The sequence below is a fragment of the Tympanuchus pallidicinctus genome, unplaced genomic scaffold (assembly GCF_026119805.1).
Source record: "Tympanuchus pallidicinctus isolate F22 unplaced genomic scaffold, pur_lepc_1.0 scaffold18, whole genome shotgun sequence".
NCBI classification, from domain to species: domain Eukaryota; kingdom Metazoa; phylum Chordata; class Aves; order Galliformes; family Phasianidae; genus Tympanuchus; species Tympanuchus pallidicinctus.
The window spans coordinates 5059269-5081556 of record NW_026294699.1 but is presented as its reverse complement, the minus strand read 5'-3'; the positions used below and the strand labels follow the sequence as shown (position 1 = coordinate 5081556).

At 42.9% G+C, this 22288-nt stretch overlaps 1 long non-coding RNA gene across 1 annotated transcript in view; it reads right to left on the bottom strand.

The window, feature by feature from the left end:
• The window catches only part of LOC128079205 (uncharacterized), a 173527-nt gene that overhangs the window by 18931 nt on the left and 132308 nt on the right, over positions 1-22288 (bottom strand). Inside the window, exon 5 of the long non-coding RNA XR_008206024.1 lies at positions 21794-21863. This is a non-coding gene — a long non-coding RNA (uncharacterized LOC128079205). The remainder of the gene's footprint in view (positions 1-21793; positions 21864-22288) is intronic.

Below are 22288 nucleotides of genomic sequence, written 5' to 3'. Positions count from 1 at the left end.
AAAAAAAGCTCTCCTTCCCAAGTCACTAGGTAACAAGTACCCAAGGTACTTTAAGAAATAGGCTTTCTTAGCATCATCTGTCTTGGAGACCATGACACTGAGCGCAGTACACCACAGCTTAGAAAACAGCAAGAGTCTAGGTTTGTTCTGCACATTCACTTTACTGTCAAATGTTTGCAGGAGGTCTTATCTCCCCATCCATTTGATTTGGAATAAAGTTCAATTCAAGTGTAATAAAAAGAGGGAGAATACCACAAGAGAATAAAATGCCAGCTTCACTAGTGCCGATGCTGAGCTGGCTGTGAGAGATGTGCTGCTGGGCAGCTTTCTTTGCTCCTCTGTCCAATGCCCCATAAAACAGCACAGAAGACAGCAGTAAGAGAACTGTGTCAGCTTAAAAAGTAACACCTTGGTGTATACTTCAGTTTGAAGTTGTATTTAGCTCCATCCACTACATGCGCGTGCCTACAGCTACTGCAAATCTGGAGTCTGTGCCTAGATTAGGAATGGGAGTTGTCTCAGATGCTAACACAGCTCTACGTGGGAAGGTTTCCCCTCTTGTAGAAGTGCACAGAGGTCACAGATACCACCTCTCTGCAGTCTCCAGGGGGACAACTAGACCATGCATGGTGGCCTTCCCAGAGTCTTGTACAGATGGAGGTGGGGTTGTTGAGTCTGCTATGTGCTCAGCTCGGGGTGAGAAGGTGCCAGGCAGTGGGATCTGGGAAGACAGCTGGCCTCAAACAGCTCTCGCTGTGTCTTTTCAATGGCCATTACTCATTTCTAACCATGGTCTGTGGTGTGTTACTCACGTTTCTAATTTAATTTTCCCAGTGTCCCACGCATCTGTCACTCTGGAAGTGAACCTGCAGATGTTTATTAGTTAAAAGAACTCTGAAGACTGAAAGTGCTATACGTGTTTGCCAAGCTCATGTTATCTAAGAGGAATGTTATTGCTTGTTTACACTAACAGCTTCTCACTCTCAACTCGAGCAGAAAAAATGGGGCAAAAAGATGAAAGTTTTGCCTGCATCATTACATCAGTTGCTCTCAGTGGCATCCATCTTCCCAGCAAGAAACAATCTCTGAAGGCTTATTAGCTATCTTCAAAAGAAGAGACTGCCTCTTTGCCTCTTATCTGTACATCAGCCTGTCCCAGCGTGTGGGGCAGTGCTCCACGATAAACAGCTTCATGTTAATATATTCTTTGCTGTTTGAATGAGGCACAATATTCTTTGTGAAGTATGTGGCAAAGACTGGCAGGAGTGCTTTCTCTCTGTGAATGAACAAGCTGAGTTTATTGCATGTAATAACATAGTTCATGGCAGAATAAGAGCCTTGCATTCATTTCTGACCATAATTTCACAACAAAACTTGCATTTTCCCTGTATTTTATTTTCATTGCCACTGCTTGACTTTTCTATTTTTTCTATCTCTTCAGGTCCCACAGCATCTGGTGGGCAAATCAAACATGGTAAAATGTTGTTTTTGAGCTTAATAATATTTTCCAAGTCATTTATTTACCAAATGCTCTTGGAGAAAGTGTTTTGTTCTGTATGTTAACAGGTGGTGTATATTCAATCTGAATGTATGGGTAATCAAATCATAGCGACAGGGGAGTCTCTCAGGGTGTCGCAGTTGGACAAGTCCTCACAAATTCAGAGGTGACACATTTTGAGTACCTGAGCCTCCTGGCCACTTCTCCTCCCAAATACTGCCACGTTTCTCTAGCTGCTATGGTTTTGCTTTGAGATGCCTGCTTTATTTGTATTGCAGAAGCAGACTTTTACATTAAAGCTGCAGTTACAGAAACAGCAAAAATGCTAAGTGGTGGCTCCTATTAAACAAAAACCAGCTAACGGTCTGATCCGATACAAACCTTCAGCTAAAAATTCAGCTAGGAAGATGGCTGTTCATCTTTCTTGAGCAGACCCAAGTGTCCTCACTCTGCGCTGTCACCTCGGAATACTGGGGTTATTTTTAGAGCTTCTATTTCACTGTTCAGAGGGGTTCCTCCACATTCCCCCATTTTAGCAAATATAGATCTCAAACAGAACGGAATTAACAAAAATATGTAATTGCTACTTTATCCACTGTCTGTGGAAGAGTTCACAGCCCAGTTTAAGTTCCAGCTAAAATTAACAGGGCATTACAAGCAAAGTAGCCTTTTTTTTTTTTTTTTCTTCCCCCAAAGAAAAACCACATCTTTCTTTCAAAGAATATTTTAAATCTGATCTCTTATTCTTACAGCACCTGCAGAAATTTGGATTTGCCCATCTATAACAACAAAACATCAGGGCTCTGCTCTTCGGTATATTCTACTGCTTATAAAAAACACTAGACGAGTTGTATGTCCCCATTAGCCAACAAAAAAGAAATTCATAATGATCAGAGATGCCTGAATGACCCTGCTAACTTCGGAGCGCTGGATAAATTCAAACTCTAAGCTTAAACATGGAGGCTTTTTTTCAACCCACTAAACAACAGGAGCAGATGCAGATTATTTTTTGGATAAGACATCCCTCTTTTGGAATGATTTCACATGCTAACTTTGCTTGGGAACTGCTCCTGTTGGTGACCATGTGTTCAACACATCTGCTTTGGCTTGTTGTTTTCTCTGAGACTGACAATATTGTGGCAAGACGTCAGAGTGAATTGAGGTGAAGAAAAAGGAAAAAGAAAATTAACATGAAAGAGCTGCATTGCAAATCCAAATGAACCCTGAGAGACGTTTCATGCCTTGATCATCTCTGTGTATATTAGGGTATGTGTAAAGGGATTTGAAGAGGTGGGAGGGATTGATGGGCTTGAAGAAATATCTGGGCTTGTCTCGCCTCAGTCAAAAACTCAGCTTGCTGGGAGGACATTTCTGACTTTTAACCCATGGGAGAAGATGCCTTCAAAAAGTTGGGAAAATCCTGCCAGTGACTCATCAAGGCTGGTTTCACTGTTCACTGCATAATGCACTCATTCATCAAACTGAAAGGATTTCAATCAATACTGTCAAACCAAAAAGTTATTTATTAAATACACATGCACACACAAGAGCACTTGGTTAGCATAACATATGTGATGGCCAAATAAATTAAAGGACCAGGTGCCAAACTGAATTTACCAAAAATCCCTCTTTCTGCCTGTCCCTTATTTGCATTGAAATTCCTACTCAAAGCTCTACACACAACACAAGGGATGCACAGTGACCCACTGACAGACACCCACTGACGGATGCCCAGCCAGAGGCAGCCCTCCTGTTTCACTGCTGAACGTGACACCTTATGGTATGGGACATCCCTTTGGTCAGGGGTCAGCTGTCCTGGCTGTGTGGCCCCAGCTCCTTGTGAGCCCCCAGCTCCTTGCTGTTGGGGTTGCTCAACTCTGTGTAACAAAACTTGAAAGTGAATAGAGTGTGTCTAACTCCCTTGAAATCTGATAGATTTCCACCACTCATGCAGCTTCCTGCACGGTTAAGGACAGCTACGGAGCTAACAGCAGCAAAGTGTCCGTTCTGCTATCTAAACACACAGGTGACAGAGGAATAACCCATTTTCCCCAGTTCCAGGAAGCTCAGCCCTACTCTGACCACAAAAGGAGAGCAGAAGCAGCTCTGTTGTTCTGTCTCTTTCATTAAACAGTTAAAAAACAAAACCACATTTGCAAACTCCCTGCATGTCAAGGTGGTGAAGTATTAAGAACTCTGCTGGCTCAGTCAGGTCACTCCTTGAGCATCAGGAAATTAGGCAGTGGACTGTGCTGCCCATCTGTTGAGAAAGTTACCAAACAGCTTTCAATTAATTATTTTTAGGAGGTATGCAAAGGACAAATTGCCTCCACTGAGGACAGCTACACTGCAGGCCAGTCTGCGCTCCATAAAGCCATGTTGTTCCAGTGAAGTCAGTACAACTTTGTGCACTTGTGACAGCTGAGAATACAGCCTGTGCTATTTTTTTCTTAAAGTACATACATTAAAACATTTTAGTACGTGATGAACATTAGGTATATTGGTAGTTCAAATGAAATACTGATCTTCTGATTGCTGAAGTTAATTCTACAGTGTTTGAGTCATCATCAGGAAACTAGCAGCACTCCCTCTAAACAAGTTGTGTATTTAATGTCTTTTCCTCTGAGCTGGAGAGAATGGTTTGCAGTAGTTACAGAAATAGAAAAGATCTACGCAACGAGATCATTATATGAAGTCAAAACCTGTATCTATAAATATGTGAGAAGCCATTGAGCTGAGAGCAAATAGAGGTACAGAGCACTGCACATGCACAGCAAACTCAGCTAACGCGACTCTATTTATGATAGAAGCTTCCCAGGACATGATTTTTTCGAGGTTCTCTTCCCTTTCACTGTCATTCTGAAGCTCTCCCTTCCTCACAGGCAGGCCAATTACTGGGATAGCTCAGAAGTTTCTGTCACAACTTGAGCAGTTTCTGAAAACAAGTATCAGCTTAAAAAAGAATAGCGTAGGAAACAAAAAAGCTACAGGGATATTGCTGGAGGGAGAAAAGAGAGGGAGTCAGTCCTCTACTTCCAAAGCAATTGTGGATATGGATTGCATGGAAGGCTCTCATCAGCAGGGAGTCTGACAGGTCTATCAGGGGAGAGTTCATCTACTTCTATAATAGTAGTTATTTGAACAACTCCAGATCGATATAGTTTCTAGGGGGATGCTACTATTTATTGGGAAATAAGAGAGAAACATCGGTAGAAGTTTCCTTTCTGTTTCTACAGTAACCACCACGAGGGTTGTACCTGTCCGTTGGAGCTGGGGCTCACACCTGCACGGCCCTGGAGCACAAGCAGTGTGTGTGCCATGCACAGAGCACCGCCTGCTGTACTTCGTACGAATCAGAGCTCAGAGCGGTCAAACTCAGGGCACTGAAATGATGACAGCACCCGAAGGAGATCACTTGTGAAACAAAGACGGTTCTCAGTTTGCACTGGCCTCTGGTGTAAGGACAGGGGCCTATCCACACGTGCCTGTAAGGAATTCTTGCAGCCTCCACTCACTACAAGGTTTCTGCGCGTTGCTTTGTGTGCAGAAGGCAGTGTGGTACAACCCAGGACACCCTCCGTGCTCAAAGTCAGCAGCTTATTTCTATGAAGAAAGCAGAAATATCCTGCTAGGTGGCAGGCTACAGTGTGTAGTTAGCTCTGAGCTTCCTTGAGAAAGGGGGACTGCAATCTCCTTCAGTGCATGACATGGGTTTGCTGCCCCAAACAGAGTGGTGCAAGGCACTGGATTGGCAGAGGTGCATGGCACCCAGATTCCCTACAGAAACCTCATTTCTGTGAGCACCCATTGCAAAAAGGCAGCACACATAGGACTGGGATCTGGCTAAGTTATGACTGCAGAGATAATAAATGTTATTGCATTGTGCATCATCACAGCCAAGCAGGAACACTTCTCCGTTAGCAAACACACCTGCAATATCTTTACCTTAAATGAGCTATAAAGTCGTCTACCTCTCCTTCACTGTTTACTTTGTGTTACCATTTTTCTGCACATGCTGCAGTATTTTGCTCCTTAAGAGGTGTGTGTGATAAGCTCATGAATAACAAATGAGGATTTATGTTTGTGGATTGTGAAATAATATTAACGTGACTATTACTTTTAATCTTTGCTTTTGAATGATGTATTGAGCTGCAGGTAATCCCAGAGGGATATTATTAGGGTCTGGGTATTGGAAATGTCTCCTTCTTTTGTCTTCCCTGCTACTAAGTGTGGAATTGAATGTAGAAAAGTGAAGAAAGTAGGACAAACACAGGCTCTCCACTTTAATGTCTTATTTTATAGCCTAAGAGCCCCATCGACAGTATCATCTAATGCAGGGGGAGGGGAAGGGAATGGAGTGGTTAAGGAAGGAAATAAGAAAGATGAGAAATTTTAAAACTGTGAACACGTTACCTTTCCTGAGAGAAATGACAAACGCCTCTCCCCACTGTAACTTCAGCTCTAGTAACAAAGACTGAAATTAGCCGTTCTCAAGAAATTTTCATCTATTTTAAAACCCAAATCTTCCTCACTGTTTAGAAATGAAAGAATACATTTTCTTTTCTTCACAGCTTCCAAATGTCAGTACTGGAAGCTGGACTGAATGTTGCAGCCCAACATTTGAAATAATGGTAGAAAAAATGAAATGCTTGCAATTCTATTGGAATGAAATTAAATAAACTGCCTCCTCAAATCTACCCCTCTTTATCTGTGATAGGATGTTATTTCTTTAAGAGGATGAATTTTTGAAAATGTTTTCCAGTACTGTAAATATAAGAGGAAAAATACGATGGTTTAATGCAAATACAACTCCCTTTCCCCTCGGTATTTCTAAGTAAACAGAAAATCTTGCTAGCTCTGTGAATCTCAAGTTCATTTCAAGTCATCAAACAGATTCATTATCTTTGCACATCAGCACTGCTACTAACATTCATTAGTACAATAATCTTGTACTGCAGCTGGACTTAGGTGCCCAGAAGGGCCAACCCCTCATCCAGAGGTGGCTGCTGTCCCACTTGTATCAGGGCAGCAGCCTGCAAGCAGGAGGAAGGTGCTCAGCCCTTAGGACAAGCTCCTCCAAGTGACTGGTGGCTGCCCCTCAGGAGAACTGCTGGTGCGCTGCAAGGAAGCATTCTGGGCTGAACCATACCACAGTGGTTTCGGCTTCCTAACAGATCTTGTCACTCTTAATCCCACTAATGCAGAGCTCGCAGGATGCAGCAATGCACAAGATCAACTACCAGCTCATCGTGCTGCACTGTGTGCTAATGCAATGCCCACTGAATGCAGCTGAAAAGGAACACGGAGCCTTGCCCCTCCTGAGGGGTCTTCCCAGCAAAACCACGGGCTCAGCTGAAGGAAATGTGGGTTTGCAAAAAAGCCCTAAACAAATGAAAACCCTACAGTGCTTGGTAAGTTCAAAGTGCACAAAATAAAACGTAGTCCCTGCTGTAGGTTGAGCTCATATCAGAACTGAAGAAAGCTGTGGTGTGAGGCAGGCTGGGAAGGAGCTGGGTCCGTCGTTCAAGAAAAAGCGACGGGTGGTAAGAGGTGAAGATCAGATCTCTTTGCCCTTCCCAGCTTTACTCTGAGAAACAGTTTAAATTTCAGTGGGAGTTCTTATTCTTAAACACAAGCTAGTCCTGTCCTTGAAAGCGGGTAGACCTAATTATGAGAGGCTTACAGGGATGGTGAACAGATCATCTTTGCTTCTTGAGTTAATCTTGATACATAATGTATGGCAAATATTGTCTTGTTTCTTTTAAAACTATCAGTGAGAGGAAATTCCTGGGACGAGAAATCCAATCTTTCAAAGGATTAAGAGAGAACTAACTAACACGAACCAGATCATTAGCTTTGTATTTTCTGTTCCACCTTCTGATGCCCATATTTCACTCGTGAGAATGAGTTGGAACAATTCCAAAAACTAAGTGGAAATTAATTTCTCAAAGGCTGATCGGGAAGTTAAGATGCATTTCAAAATCGTTTGCTGTATAGATCCCATCCATTTGCCCTGAAGAAAGACAAAATAATGCTTTATGTAGCAACACAAAGCACCTGAAATTAAAAAGAAAATGGGGGAGCCATTAGAGGAGCCTCAGGAGGAAGCAGCCAATGGTTCAGTGGCGCTGTGAATGTCAGCCATGGTGAGGGTGCACTGAGCATGCTTAAAACAGATCTTAAAAGTGGGATTTTTAAGGAATTCTGGAGGATTGTGCAAGGAGGACTGTCCACGTTGATTTCCCAGAAGATTTTAAGATACTGGAATTAGGTTTTCAAAAAGACCTCCACATTCTGAAAACCTGCAGCAAAAAAGTATTTGGAAAAAAATCGAAGGGCTCATTTTGCTTTTGATGTTATGTTCTCTAGCAGCATAGGCTACTTAAGAACCCCTTTTCAAAGTGAACAAAATGTTAAAGATCTTTTCTTCCTCTAATGCATAATTTTTATGGTATATAAACTGCGATTTTTGTAAAATGACAAACTTAAGGGAAATTTAATTAGCACTAGAAGAGTGCTTAGTGACAGACAACTGCTTTACAGGAGCAGGGCTTTTGCAGGGCTGCTTTGTAACTAGTTTCAGCAAAATAAAATTCAACTGCAAACAACAAAAAGGGGAAAACCAACCAAGATTGCTTTATAATTAGAAAGATTCTCTTCTGAACATATCCAAGCTCCACACAAACATGGCGAAATCTGGGAAAGGTGGGGGTCTGGTGAGATCAGATGCTAGGCCAAGCCCCAAATAATGTGTCTAATTTTAAGTCTGAGAAATAAAGGGCAAAACAGTGGTGCTGAGTCATGAATACACCAAAGGTCTTCGTCGAACAATAGTAGGAGACTAATGATGATAAATACTGTGGAAGTGGTTATAGCAGGATGGCACAGCATTGCATTTATATTGTTAATATTAGGTAACTAAAATCCTTGCATTCTTTTTAGCTATGCTTACAGGTATGAGAAATCACAGACAAACAGACACCTTCATTTCCAAAACTGCTGGAAAATCCCCCTGCCACGGCTTTCTGTGGGCCGCTGTCACACAGTGCGTGGCACTGCCACAAACCCTGCTAGAAGTCACCCGGTACCTGACCAGAGATCATCTGGATTCATATCTAACCTGCAGATCACTTAGGAAAGATTTTCTCCTGGCACAGGGTGGGGAAGGACCGCAGCGATGGTACAGATAATTAATCACACCACTTTGTACCTTGATTCACTTGATAAATGAAAGTATGCCTTTGGGGTAAGTAAAATGCTGATTCTGCAAGAGGAAGTGTCAAAATCAATGTGGATGTTAAGAGCACTGGATGTTAGCACTGACATTTCGGTGTGATGGGCTTGTGAGATCAGTTGGCACGTGCCGGTCCAATTAAGAACTAAAGACTGAATGGGAGTGGCTTGTTCCTTTCTGCTGTGGGAGAACACTAATAAGATCAAGAGGACAAGTTGGTTGAACTCTATTCTTCGCATAAATGCAGAGCTGAGGTTTCCATAGCTGCTGCTGAAATCTCTTCTCAAAGGCTTAAATTCATTTAAAACACAAAACTCAGCATCCATGAAAAATCTTCCTTTTGTTCCAGCCTTAAAAAGTGCCTTTTCATCTTGTTGAACCCATTTACACTGCCTTAAAGCAGTAATTGCTAATGATTCCTTTGGTTCAATGTTATCCTGGACAAATTATGGCAATTATCTAGATCACAAATATATGTAACAGTCTTTGATACTTTCTCTAATTGCACTTGAAGTTCAAATGCCTGATGTTTAATATGACTTGATTCATTAAGGTTTCTTCCAAGTAAAGTCAAAGGCAAAAGTCCCAGTGACTTCAGTGGTGAAGGTTCACACGTGTAGATATGGCTCATCCTGTTGCAGAGGAAGATTTTGTTTTCTTTTAATTCACTAGATGGTAGCAGTGTACAATGGCTTTTTTTGGTTGTTTTTGCTGGTTTTTTTTGTTTGTTTGTTTTAATTTCTTTCTAATTCATTTGAACCCTCTTTCATGTTCCAGCCTATCCTTTCTGAGTGTTGCACTGCAGTGTGGAGCAGAAAGAAGACAAAAGGTTTTAAACATTCTTTTGAAAGGATGCCAAAATCTGCAGCACCCTCCAGATGCTTTCCCGTGAAGACAGAAACCAGACTGCATTGGATGCAGTCTGATGGTCAGACAGTGACACTGACGTCTAATCCTGAGCTTAAACTCTTTCATCCAACCAGTACATACAAAAAGAAGACAGAGAAATTAAATCTCCATTAGTTCTGCACCCTTTTACCAGTTTTTATTGTCAGGCACCATGACTAATCATCTGTTAAGATAGTTGCCTGTCCATGGATAGTCACCATATCCAGCAAAGGTCATGCTAGCTGACAACTGGCAAGAGGACTTGAGCTTCCAAACTACTAGACAGCAGCAGTACTACTAGAGAGTACCCCCTGAGGGCATAGGATTGTTGCTGAGTGGAATCCTTTCTTACCAACAATGGGTGTGCAGATAAATATAAAGCATACACTTGGAAGAGATGCTGCTTTCTCATGTACTTTTGACACACTGTATAGTCAATGAATATTAAGATGCTGTGATTACAAAATAAACAAGACAGTTTGGCAAAACAGATTACGATGAAGCAAATCATTACAAATAGATGTAAAGAAAACCCACTGCTCCTCCTTTCCTTTGGCCAGATACTGGCACCTCAAACCAGCGACAAGGACATAACAGGTGGAGATTCTCCTACGTTTTGCCTCTCAGAACTCTTCCGAATATTCCATGTTGATTCTCCCTTGTGCACAAGCAGTTATACAGTTGACTAGCCTAAAGTCTTTATTAACTTGGGTAATTTTGTGAAACACCATTGCCAAGCACACGAGATGTAAGGAATGGAGTGGGAAGCGGCACTGGGAAAAACCCAGAAACTTGTGCTGGGGGCTGGGGCACGTGCTGCAGGGGAGGACTGCTCACTGCAATGAGCCAGCAATGGATTGTGGCATCACGGGGGCGTTGGCAGTTATGTCCACAGGTGAAGCTCAAGAGGAAGAGACGCCCAGCAGCTCGGCCAAGTGATGACCTGAGACATCTCCAGGCAACTGATTGTGACCTTGTGGCCCCCATTGCTTCACTGTGGGTGCAGCAGCCCTGCCCAGCAGTTCGTGCCTGGACTCCGACCGAGCGTGAGGGCGAGGACCGGAGTGCGCAAAGCGCGAGCTTTGGTGCTGAAACGTGCTCTGGGTGCTGCTAGCGCAGCTCTCAGTTGCTGTCTCAGAGCCATTTGTTCTTTATCCCGACCCTGCTGGGAGCAGGCAGACGGGACATCCCAGAGAGGCGCGTGCAGCAGCACAGGTAGGTGGCACGGGGACTGGTGGCTGGGGGGGCCATCTTGAGGGACCCATCTTGAAGGACCCATCTTGAAGGACCCTTCCCAGACTGCTGTGTGACTCACGTCTCTTGTCCTCTTCCAGCGTGACACCTGCTGCTGTAGCGTTACTGCTGGGGAGTGCGTTGCCATCTCCCACTCCCTCTAGCCAGACACAGCTGGTGGAACCATGGAGGCGGAATCAGACACCTGCTGCCCCATATGCCTGGAGAAGTGGGACAGCGTGGCATACACCATGCCGTGCTGCCACCGCTTCTGCTTTCCCTGCATCGAGCAGTGGACGCGGATCAGGCTAGCGTGCCCACTGTGCAAACGAGACGTGGAGTCCATCATCCACAGCGTGCGAGCAGACAATGACTTCAAGGAGCTGGTCTTTACACCAGATGCAGGGGCACCCACTGCCACAGGGAACCCTGCAGTCCACCACGAAGTCCAGCCAAGGCCTGTAGTGCCCAGGCATCCTGTGGGCGGCCTCTCCCCTGACACCTGGGCTACCGTCTTCAGGGACCACCTGGCCCTGCTGCAGCCCCTGAGGTCCTGGCTGCGACGAAAACTGCGCCCCATCCTGGGCTACGACGAGCTGCACACAAATATGTTGGTGCTGAGCGTCATCCGGGTCCTGCTGCACATAGGCTTGGAGGAGGAGGCCCTCGTGGAAACTCTGAATGCCGACCTGGAGGGCCGCACGGTGATCTTCGTACAGCAGTTCATCGCTTTCACCGTGTGCAGATGTGGCAGAGAGGCCCACCGCCTGCTGGGCCTCGACATCCCTCCTGCTGCTCAGGCACAGGAGGCCAACGCTGCACCGCAGCCCAGAGCTGCCCCAGCAGAGCAGCAGCCTGCTCTCCCTGGCCCAGCACCCCCCAGCAGCGCTGCAAGCTCCAGCAGGGGCGAAATGCGAGGCGGGACAGAGGAAGCGCGCAGTCAGCGTCCCAGCTGCTCACATGGCAACCATGAGAGCGTCACTGGAGAGCAGGCAGTGCCTCACGAGGGGCCACAAGAGCCGGTGGCAGGGCCCTCTGGCACCAGCACGCCTGGGGGGACCCGGCGAGCCCCAAAGAGGAAGGCCAACTGCCAAGACTCAGAGTCACCAAAGAAGAGGCCACCCAGGCGGCAGCAATAGAACAGCGGCACAGCTGCTGAGACTGGGGTTGGGATCTCCTTGTGTTCAGAAATGCTGAAAACATCCCGTGCTTCCCATCACTGAGTCACTCAGCTTCTGTTATTTTTATATTATTATTACAAATAAAAAAAAAAAAAACACAAACAAATTAAAATTGTGTGGGTTGGAAAGGATCTCTATGATATCTAGTTCCAGCCCCCTGCAGTAGGCAGGGCCATCTCCCTCCAGACCAGGTAGCTCACAGCCCCATCCAGCCAGAAGATTCAGAGGTCCACCAGCTATATGTGCATACACACGAGAAATAAAACAAGCGCAGAGGACATAACTGAGTGAACTGTTAAACTAACAAATGCAAGACCGTTTCCAAAATGATTACACAACTCTGAATTGTCCCTATAGAAGCTACTCACATCTGTGTGCCGGCTGGAAGCTGTGCTCCCACTGCATGGACCTTTCTAAGCAAGAGCTCCGTTTGTGCTCTTGCAGGAGGAGAGCCAAAGCATGGCTATTTCCTTCTAGCTCTGCCTCGCTTTGTAGCATTATTCCATTTTTCAACAGGCAAATTTGAAACACTTTTTACGTCTCAATTTTAAAATCCAAACAGACCTGATTTTCCTGCTGCATAATCAATGAATATTAAGATGCTATAATTACAACATAAACAAGAGAGTTTGGCAAAGCAGATTACGATCACAAAAAGAGACCAGATAGAAAGCTTACCTCTATCCTGGGCTCACTTACAAAACTCCAGCAGGGCAGATCTCCAGAAGAGATCCCTCCCCACTGGCAGCCAGCTCTTAAATAGGTCTAGGAGGGCTCTGCACCCCTTCTGGCAGCACATTGCCTTCACCTGTGCTCCTCTGGCTGACTCATTGCTCGCCTCAGGTGATCAATCAGAGGTTCAGCCTGGGACTCTGCAGTTCCCATACACGCACATAACACAATGTGCATATGTAGGGTTAACCTACAGGTTCACCTGATCTACAAGTTGATGCACAAGCATTAACCAGTTTGTGGGAAGGATGAAGGGAAGATTATAACTGAATGTCGGCAAGAAACTGTTTTCAAACTTGATGGTATGACCTTCAGTGTTTCATTTTTACCACTGGCCTGCCCAATGCCTTCAGAGCTGGCGGCCAGTCTGAGCAGTGCTCTGAGGTGAGCACCAGCATGTGCGCCACTAAATGGATTGCTGCCTGTAAAGGGCTCCCACCAGCTCTCTGGAGAAGCTGTTTTCTCTGCTTTCTCTTTTCTGTTTGGTCTTTCATTTGGAGTCTTCTGAGAGGTATGCTTAATTGCTGTTGCTGCAGTGCTAGTTTTAGTCAAAAACGAATTCCTTCCTTCACAGTAAGGGCTGTGCTGCTATAGTCCTCCTCTGGTTTGGTTACCAGAGAAGTTGTCTGGCCCTGCCTGTTTATGTCTTTCACAACTAGCCAAGTAAAGAGGCTGGCTGACTCAGCTACTGCAGAAACTTGAAACTAGCTCAGTATCTTTAAATACATCGCAGCCATAGCTCTACATTTCATTCCTAATGTTAGTTCTACTACAATACATCAGACATAAACTATGGAAAATTGAAGCGGTCTTTAAGAGAAGTCTTTTTTAGCCTAAAAATACATGATGCTAAAAAAGATGAAGATATTTATGCACTGATAGATAATGGCCAGAAGTAGCAGAGATAAGAATAATTCAGCCCTTGAGTGAGTAGTTACAAGTAAATGCAGTTATCCAGCATCTCCATCTGAACCCAGTGGGATGCAGATAGGAGCCTTATCATTAACTAAACCTGTTAGGCAGGCTGATCCTGAGATCACTTTGCAGAAGTTGCTCTATTCAAGGCTTGCAGCAAACATTATTTTCTGGTGGTACAATGAAATAAATCCAAAGGACATTTGCAGGAGAGTTTTCGGGATTCCTTCAGGCAATGAATGTGAAAGAGACACTGTAATGTAAGTATACTCCTGCTTTTTGCAAAGTAGGGTGAGATAGAGAGAATTAAGACTGACAGGAGAAAGCACATCCAGGTCTCATGAAGATGTTTAAATATCTGATATCATTTTGCCAATTTGCATGGTTGAGTGGCAGAAATAACTGAGTTTTATACTTTATTTTTGGCAGATTCAACCAATTGAGATACTAAATTCTGAAATGTACATGCAGATGTAAAAAAATCACAGGATTTGAAAAAAATGAACATCAGACCTTAAAGGTGTACCCACTTTATAATTCTTTGTAAAATTCCATGGATAGTACAGAAAAATCTCCTGTTGAGGGTCATCAAAAAAATCCCTAAAGCATATGATAGAAATGCCTATAGCACAGGGCAATCAAGATCAAATTTCTACTTTCTTTTGGTTGTTGTTATGTCATCATCTCTAACAAAATTTCAAAATCGCAATCCTAATCTAAAATTTCATCGAAGAACTGAATCACGTTATGAGAACGGCTGGCTATGCTAAAAGCACCAAACAAAACATTGCAGTTTATTTTGCATGTGTGTGAAAGAGAGGAAAGTGGGTGCATGTTGATTCTCCGTCACACTAATTCTACAGCTATCACTTAGGAATTAATACAACATAGAACTCGACTCTCTTGCAGCTGCATTCCTGCTGGCTGCTGCTGGGGTGATACATTGCAATAATATGCCAGTGATGATATTCCAGTAATAAATGATGGTAATATACAATCAGATCATCATCATCGCTCCAGTGATGTACTATCGCTATACATCATGAGGCAATGGAGCTTAAGCATTAGTGGAAGAGGTTGAACACATACCCAACATGGTGTATGATATAATGTACCATACATATTGTGCATGCTTTGTCATCAGTAACTGCATATGCACTGTGTACAGCACATACAGGTTTTTCTTACTCAAATACTTAATATCAAAAGAGAACGTGAGTACTCAAATAACGCAATAGCACATGTAAACGTGCATGCTGCTGACTTTATGCAGTGTGGTTATATGCAAGCACTGAGATGTAAAGGAAATGCACATACTTCCACGCAGTTTTAGAGATGCAGATCCCTTTGCTACCCACATAGCATGATACAAACACCTGTATTGAGCTACAGCTGTGTAACTTCGATTCTTAGATCTACCAACTACTTGGGACAGAAACCTTGTCTTGACACTGGCTGCTGCTGCAGCCAATGGTTTTCACCGTGAATATTAAAGGACTTCACAAACATCAGCAGATCAGTAGTTACATCCAATTGGGACCAACAGAAACAGAAACTTGCTCCTGTCTCAGAAAGCAGCAACGGAGTTGCTTAGCAATCAGATATTCACCACCTTGCTTCCACTGAGCTTTGCAACATGAGTGTGTTGGATGACTGGATGCAGAGCCTTGGCGTGATTGGTCACGGTCAGCAGATTTTTGATTTCATATACAACCGTCTCTCAGACTGCTCTTAAGACAGTGATTATTGACAGAGGGCTCTCAGATTATTTTTTGAGTACTGACCACCCCTTCTGCAATAATGGCACAACACTACAGCTGATACACATGCAAACGGGTCAAGTAATCGCAAAAAAAATAATTAAAAGATATTTCTCATTTCTTATTCCTTCTTTCTTTCATTTGGTAGATGTTCTCACAGGAAGCCTATGCAGATGAACGGCATCACAGTGATGACATTTTCACTACTCAGATGACATAATTCACAGTGTAATTTCCAGTGAAGCTTCCTGAAGAACTGGCTCATCCCAGCTCCCTAAAAGTGATGTGAGTTTGGTGAGTCACACTGAGTCACCTACCTACATGGAGGTTTAAAAGGAAACAAAGTTCTACCTTTGAAACCGAATTAGCATTACCAGGGCATTACAGTCGATGGAAGAGATTCCTTTTTGTCAGCATAGTACAGTTTCAGAGGTTCAGTTTTGATGACAACAGACCAGAGAATGAAGCTATACACTTTAAAGATTTTCCCTAGCCTTTTGGATACTGAATTTCTCCAGAGGAATTCAGTACCAGCCAGCTCTATGATCAATACATATACTATTGATGGAAAACGAGGAAAGGACGTAAGGAATCATTAAAGGTCAGCTGATTTGTCCCTAAAGCTCATATGCTCTGCATCTGTTTACTATTTCAGAGTCACAGATTGAAACTGAGAAATTCATCTGGGAACGAAGTTTATTTTATAAGCCTGGCTGAAGTTGCTATCTCTTAGCATGGATGAGTATTAACTTCTAGGAGCTGGTGTGAGGAGCTATGTGCTATTGAACTAGTTGGTTCTGCCATTCTTTGAAGTAAAACAAGCACCTCTATTTGATTTCAAATAAAAGCACTCGAGCCAAGTAGAGCATCACTCACACAGCTTGGAGTGCTGTAGTTTCATTAGGATGCCCGTGACATTCAAGATGCTGCTACTGTAAATTTGGTTCAGCTACTGAGATTGCATCTTTTAGTACCTTATAAATAAACTTTTTTGGATACTATTCCAAGAGTCAATGCCACATGCTGGACAAGAAAAGCAATTAGAAGAAACCTAGGGGAGGGTGAGGATATCCAACTGTAATATACACGTTATAAGCCAACAGAACCCAGAGCCACAGGGCCAAACTGTAGCTCCTGCAGGGCCTGGAACATTTTGTCTGCTTTATTACCTTTCAGTAGCAATAGTGGAACTCTAGCCTCAGTTAGAAAAGATATCCACCTCTAATATTAAGATTCTGCAGTGATGAAAACTATCTCAACCTTCATTAAATTGCTCCTCTGCTTATGGAGCTTCACTGTTAGCAACTTGAAATATTTGTGTTCTGCTATAGATTTCACTGTTCAGCTCTCCTCTTTTCTCGTTCCAGGTACTTCCTACCTGTAGTCAGGTTATCATTTATCTTTCTATTCTGGTGGACCTATTATTACACCTATTGATTTGTTTTCTTTGAAACTTTTTAAGTTCATAGTTCTATTTTGCCATCAATACTGCAATGCTTTAATGAAGCCTACGTACATTTACTAAATGCTTTTCTTATGTCAACTAAACCTAAAACCCATCTAAGAAGTTTAAAGTTACTTCAAGAAGAGTCACTTTCATAAAGACTTTGTTGATTAGCATTAATGATGGTATGCATCTTCTAGTCTCTGTGAAACAAATAAATTATGCGTTATTCCATCATTTTCCCATCTGGATGTCAGCCTGACAAACTCTGCTGTTTTAGCCATCTTTCCCAAACTCTGAAATAACCTGACAAGGAACTAGCCATCTCTCAACTTTCCGGAATCTTCCCCTATTCACAGGTTACTGAAAAATCAATATTAGCTGCCAAAAAAGCTCCTCAGCCAGCTGCTTTGAAATTCCTCAATGCAAATTACCCAGAACTTCTGATTTAAGTATGTCTAACTACAGTAGCTGTTGATTAATATCCTCTTTAGTTACAGTAGGAATAGAAAGTGTATTACCATCATCATATAACAAATACATCATCCTTTACCCCTGTACAGAGCAAGACATCTCTATTGAATTCTACTGCATTGTTATAAAAAAAAGAAGTGCCTACTGTTTCCATTTGAGAACAGACCAGTGGTCTGTTTCCATTTTTTTTTCCTTTAACTCTTTAAAAATATTTTGCTAAAACTTTTCACTTATTAATTTTACTTCCTTTTTTTTTTTTTGTCACTTTCCTACAAGTTCTTTTCTCCTTTACTATCAGCTTTGTCTCCTCCTTATCTGTAAGACTTATTTGTCACTTCCTTCCTGCTTCAGATGTTTCTGATTTACTATGCTGAGCCTACTCTGTCACATTTTTACACAGATACACAGTCTTCTTTCTCCTGCTAAATAATGTCATTTCTAAATAGTTCTTACAAAGCTCTCATATTTTCTGCCTTATTTCCCTCTTCTGGCTGATGCAGCTCTTGATGTTTTTGGCCTCATAAAGCCAGCCTTCTGAAGGTGCCAGTACACACTGGACTGGCTCACATTTCATTTTGCGTACATACAGCCATATTAATTGAATTATTACCACTCCTGTGTCAAAAACCAGGAGAAGCCTGATTCTTTACAAGAATGTTTCCTTTTGCCAAGAGCAGAACAAAGATAAACAGAAATCACTCATAAAACGGAACAGTTCACTTTCGACACTAAAGCCATCCTTTCCTGTAAAGGTTGCTCCTCTTTCCTACAGGAAAGATCTGATGCAGAGCTGGAGCAGAAGTGCCAGCCTCACCAGAGGAGTTTTATAGCTCCCCGTGGGATGGTGCAGCTTGCTCCAGCTGGGCCCTGCACAGATTCCCCTCCCTCCCCCTTTTCCTATGGCTGGGTTCCCTGGCTCTCTCTGTAATGAGGACAGGCAGCTGTGAGGTGCACTCTGCCAAGAGAACAGGAGCATTAACCCTCTTCTTGTCACCCATCAAATGGATTCTGTAGGGCGTAGAAGTTATCTCTTCATTTATACATAAGGATGAAATGTTTCATGAAGAGAGAAGTGAGGCCCTGGCAATGCTGCCCAGAGAGCTATGGGAGTCCCATCCCTGGAGAGGATCCCAGACTGGATGAGGTTCTGGGCAGCTTGAACTAATGGCAGGGCGCTGGAATGAGAGATCTTTAGACATCCTTCCAAACAATTCCATGGCTCTGTGAACCCTTCAGAACCCATGGGCTCTGCTCCAAAGCCAAAGCTGGCACAAGGGGAGCCCCTTCCCATTGAATTCTGTGCTAACAGTGGAGGTGAAGTACCAAGCCTGGCTTCTGAGGAGTGCTGCATTTGCAGGTTTCTTTGCAGCACTCCTGTTGGGATGCTGCTGGCTGGGAGAATAAGATGCTTCGCTTATTTGTGTCCTTCTGGAGCAGGTTCAGGCTGCTCGTTGTTTCAGCCAAGGAAGAGAATGAGCTGATATTCCCCACTGCTCCCTCTCCTCAAAGCCCAGCGTTATGTTCTCGGAACAATAACCCTATTTCGTCTGGTTCCCTGAACTAAAATGTCTGCACACTGTTTTCCTCACTCGTACTTGTGTTTGGATCTTTTCTCATAGCTGTCGTAATTGAAAACGGTTAATGTGCAATGGCTTCACTAGGTGGTTAACAGAAGCAATTAAAGCTGAGCTCAATATCTGTTATGCTGCTTTGCAGAGGCCCCAAACTGGCTTACATCTTAACTTCAAATGATTCAGTAGGAAAAAATCTTTCAGAAGCTTTTTCCCAGTGTGTCTGCTTTGTCCCTGAACATGCTTGGATTTATGTGTACATTTTCACCTGTCAAATAGCAACGAAACTTAGCAGAAGCAAAGCGCTCGAGTCGTACAATCTGCCGCAAAGCAGCACTCCTGTGGTCACATCACAAACTGTGTCCACAGCTGAGCCAGACACAGAGAGCGGCTGCAGCCTCTTCACAACAGCCCATGAACCAGGGCATGCCCAGCCCCGTGCCCCCAGGATGCCGTGGCTGCTGGAGCTGAGCAGGTACCAGGATCCTGCTCACTTCTCAGGGCTGGGACTTCCCATTCCCCATCAAGTCTGCAGTTAAGCCTGTGCATCCAAACAAGATGGCACAGTACATCACGTACATGAACAAAGTATCCTAACAGCTGGTCTTCCTCCTCTTCATCCAAAAAAAGGAACAAAGAATTCTTACTATTTTGAAGACTGACTGTAGGCTAACCTGCTGTCTACACATTAGCCTTCAAAATGCAATACCGTAATACCAAAAGATACGTTGAATCCCTGCCAGATTACTCCCCTTCAGTCCCATTCCTCACACGAGGCACCTATTGTGGATCTAGGAACACTCCCTCCTGCTAGGCAGGTTTAGACTACAGCTTGTTCTTGTGATTGCAAGGAAGGCATAGAAAGAGTTAAAAAAAAAAAAAAAAAAAAAAAGGGAAGAGAAAAGGGGAAGGAAGGATGGAAAGAAGGAAGGAAGGAAGAAAGGAAGGGAGGAATGGAGGAAGGATGGAAGCAGTTACAGCCAATAACTAAGTTTCTTCTGCTGAATATGTTACTGCTATTAAAATTTTAAGAGTTTGAAGTGACAGTAAATGTGGTCTTATTTTAGAATGGTTTCCGTAATGCTACACAACAGTTGCCAATGGCACTTATGCCTTTTTGTACACACACACACAGCTATTTAGCTGACAACAGTGTTTAAGCCATTAAACAAGATAATATTGTAACTGTTATGCAATGGTAAAGCTCGCTCCTCAAAGAAGTATTTGGTGTTTTAATCTGAAAGTCAACATTTGTTCCATATTCACTTATATTTTCTTTATTAGAAATGTATAATTTAATGTAATATTTAAGGCCCTTAGGGTACATGCTCCGTTACCTATAAAACATTCATGCACACTGAACACTTTTTTGGTGCCAGTTCTTGGCTTTGTACATCTGCTTTACAATACTGAGTATTCTAACTAACAACATGCCTTAATTGAGTTTAGGTGTTCAAGTCATTTATTTAAATTTAGTACTGTGAATAATTTATTTCAATTTACATTTTAATTATTTTACCCACTTTTTTGGGAGCAGCCTCATTTTCCAGCTCCTAAAAAAATAATCGGCATATGTTTACTGCAGTAACACTCACACTTTCTAAATTCTCTGAGAAGTTTAGTTCCAAACTGAGAAATGCTAATGAATTATTCATACAGCAGGCATCAGCCAGAATTAAATTAGGATGTCCAGATCCAAAAGAAACCTGACCTTCTAATACTTATCAGCCCCTCAAGCTCCCTGAGGATCTCTCATCTGCTATGGCAAGTTCAGCTACGGCCAAATATGAATATTTCTGCAGTCAATGTGGGCTTACATGTTCTTATTAATCACCTCTAGTCGAACAGGGCGTTGAGACATCATGCATGGCGTGGATGCTCTCATTGCTGGTGTGTCTCTTTGCCCACGAATATTTTCAATTTTTTTTTTTTTTTTTTTTTTTTTTACTATATATGTGTGTATTTTGCAAAGATTGACTAAGTAAAGTATTTTCCCCATGCAACCTAATAGAAACTGAAGTTCTGAGATAGGCATTCCATTTCCAGCTCATGCTCTTTGTTGTCATTTTATCTCATTTTATAGGCACTTGTTAATGACTGAGATGGCTAAAATAGTTTGACATGCAGAAAAAATGCCTTCAACAAAGGGCAACAAAAACACTCAGCATTAAGTAAGCAAGGATTATTTTTTAGCAATGAAGTCAATTTGTGACATTTTGCCATCAATCCTGAGCACAGGCAGCCATATCCACATGCACCTGTGCTTCTCCAGTCATCATTTGCTATTTTTCTTATGGTCTTGTCCACGTACGATATAAATATAAGCAAAAATGCATGCATTGGTTTCAACTCAAATGTCTTTGTTCCCTGGATTTCTATGTATACATACATACTATTAAGCACTGTCTTTTTTCCTCTTGCATGCCTTCTCACACACACAGGTGCACCCAGAGATGTTACGATCTCCCTCGCCCGTTGATCCATAGCTACATAAACATTTCTACAAGTAAATAAATTTCACTACATTTTACTTTAAAATGTAATTTTTTTTTTTTCCCCCCAAATCCACTTTTACTCTAAATATAGCGCACAGCAGCCTGACCATAAGGGAACACCTTCAGAAAGGAAAATGTAAAGCTGGAAATGTTATTAAGAAAAATTTTTGCCCTCAGCCACAAGAAACTTCAGACGTATTTTTGTTTGGAATACCAATTGCGGCGTTACCCAAAACAAGCAATGGCTGCGTTACAAATCCCACCCTACGGCCATCTCTCAATGGCTGTTTCTCAGGCCAGACGCTCACTGCAGTGCCAGCTGCTCGCTCAGTGAGAAGTTCCCCCAACACGGATGGCAATGCGCTCACCTTGCTGTGCAGCACGGAGCGACTGGTGGGCTGCAGCGGCCACGCGATGTGCAAAGCTTTCAAACATCTCCTAGAAGTAAGAGAATTAATGTGAATTCTGGAGAACAAGAAGATCTTCCTGAAAGTTAGACAGATTCTTTTTTTTTTTTTCTCCCCAGATAACATGGATTAATTCCTGTAAGAAAATATTCCATCTTTGAGCAAAGAGTTTAAATAACATACAAGACCTTGGAAAGCAGCATCAGCTGTTGAAAAATAATAATAAAAAAACCCCACCTTACTTCACACAGTATATTTATAAAGACTTTTTAAAATAGAGTGCTGCAAATTTATGTGCATTTTGTGGACAAGCATAAGGTCAGTTCTGTGTCCCACTGAGCTGTGTGCTACACGACGCAGCACATAAGCAAGAAATGAGCAAGCAGTAGGACTGGGAGTGAGAGACATGACTGTGAGAACATCTTTTTTGGCCTTGTTTGACTGTGAGTGGCTTTT